Source organism: Carya illinoinensis, chromosome 15 (assembly GCF_018687715.1).
Source record: "Carya illinoinensis cultivar Pawnee chromosome 15, C.illinoinensisPawnee_v1, whole genome shotgun sequence".
In the NCBI taxonomy this organism is placed as follows: Eukaryota; Viridiplantae; Streptophyta; class Magnoliopsida; order Fagales; family Juglandaceae; genus Carya; species Carya illinoinensis.
In genome coordinates, this window is record NC_056766.1 from 24,937,386 (window position 1) to 24,939,885 (window position 2,500).

Sequence of the window (2,500 nt, forward strand, 5' to 3'; positions counted from 1 at the left end):
GCACCCAAGTTCAACCCATGGAAGCAAGGTCGACATCATCCGAATACCACCAAGAGCAACAATGTGCGTAGCACTGGGTGCCATAACACCATCCGCCGTGCACAGTCATGTTGCCAAGGAAGCACCCTAACGAATAGGCCCAACCGCCATGGGGTCAACTAGAGCACCGGGGGGCTCGAAAACGTGAGAAAGCCCCTAGCATCAACGATTGCCCCCCATCAACAAGCCCATGCGTGGCACGAAGTGCCACCATATCCTTCCCTAGAGCACAAGCTTGTTGCTAGAGAGCAAACGAGAACGTAAGAAACACCCCCCACGTTAACGAGCCCAAAAAATTTCGTTTGTTGGCGTCCAAGTTCAACCCATGGAAGCAAGGCCGACATCATCCGAATGCCACCAAGAGCAACCGTGTGCGTAGCACTGGGTGCCATAACACCATCCGCCGTGCACAGTCATGTTGCCAAGGAAGCACCCTAACGAATAGGCCCAACCGCCATGGGGTCAACTAGAGCACCGGGGGGCTCAAAAACGTGAGAACATAAGAATCACCCCCACGTTAACAAGCCCAAAAATTTTCGTTTGGTGTGCATCCCGGTTCAACCCATGGAAGCAAGGTCGACATCATCCGAATACCACCAAGAGCAACCGTGTGCGTAGCACTGGGTGCCATAACACCATCCGCCGTGCACAGTCATGTTGCCAAGGAAGCACCCTAACGAATAGGCCCAACCGCCATGGGGTCAACTAGAGCACCGGGGGGCTCGAAAACGTGAGAAAGCCCCTAGCATCAACGATTGGCCCCCATCAACAAGCCCATGCGTGGCACGTAGTGCCACCATATCCTTCCCTAGAGCACAAGCTTGTTGCTAGAGGGCAAACGAGAACGTAAGAATCACCCCCACGTTAACGAGCCCAAAAAATTTCGTTTGGTGGGGCTCGACAATGTGAGAAAGCCCCCAACATCAACGGTTGCCCCCCACCAACAAGCCCATGCGTGGCACGTAGTGCCACCATAATCCTTCCCTAGAGCACAAGCTTGTTGCTAGAGAGCAAACGAGAACATAAGAATCTCCCCCACATTAACGAGCCCAAAAAATTTCGTCCCGACGTTTTTGGTGGGGCTCGACAACGTGAGAAAGCCCCCAACATCAACGATTGCCCCCATCAACAAGCCCATGCGTGGCACGTAGTGCCACCATATCCATCCCTAGAGCACAAGCTTGTTGTTAGAAAGCAAACGAGAACGTAAGAATCACCCCCACGTTAACAAGCCCAAAAAATTTCGTCGGGACGTTTTTGGCCGCCGGCGGCCACCACCAACCACCGCGGCCGCCGGCGGTGGAGACGAGTCCCCCCGCCGGTGGCATGGGGGGGGTGGGCACTCGCCTTTTCCATGGGCGCGAGGGGCATGCCCATGTGAGGGGGGCATCATGGACAGCCCTCCTGGCTGCCCATGTTGGGGCCTTGCATGCCCCCCCTAAAGAGCATTTAGAGCCATATCCCAACTGGCAGGAGGAAACATCAATTTTCCGAGCAAACATAAAGGCTTTTTTTATTGAAATACTTCGAATTTGAATGAGATTTTTTGCAGGCATGCTTAGATAAATCATATCTTGAAGTAGGAACAAGCCTTACAATTTTTTGACGTCGGGATTTTTTTTAAAAATTTTTTAGGTTTAAAAATACCGAAAAATCAAAAAAAATTGAAAATGTTCCATTAATGGTAGGTGATTCTTGGAACACATCCCAAATATATTGGAATGAATTTAGGAAACCAATTTGGGTGGTTTCGATCGTCCAAAAGCACGGGAAAAGTGTTTGCCCCCGTGCATGTCAGCGGCAGTGTCAGCGCATGGCCCGTGGGGTTGTCAGGGTCAGGGGGAGGGTCAAGTGGCTGTCAGGGCATGCCATGGTGCCCGTGTGTGGGGGGAACTTAGCCAGCCTCGACACCATGTGCATGCGTGGGCTTGCCACGGTGCCCGTGTGTGGGGGGAACTTAGCCAGCCTCGACACCATGTGCATGCGTGGGCTTGCCACGGTGCCCGTGTGTGGGGGGAACTTAGCCAGCCTCGACACCATGTGCATGCGTGGGCTTGCCACGGTGCCCGTGTGTGGGGGGAACTTAGCCAGCCTCGACACCATGTGCATGCGTGGGCTTGCCACGGTCCCGTCAGTGGGGGGGAACTTAGCCAGCCTCGACACCATGTGCATGCGTGGGCTTGCCACGGTGCCCGTCAGTCGGGGGGAACTTAGCCACCCTCGACACCATGTGCATGCGTGGGCTTGCCACGGTGCCCGTCAGTGGGGGGGAACTTAGCCAGCCTCGACACCATGTGCATGCGTGGGCTTGCCACGGTGCCCGTCAGTCGGGGGGAACTTAGCCAGCCTCGACACCATGTGCATGCGTGGGCTTGCCACTGTGCCCGTCAGTGGGGGGGAACTTAGCCAGCCTCGACACCATGTGCATGCGTGGGCTTGCCACGGTGCCCGTCAGTGGGGG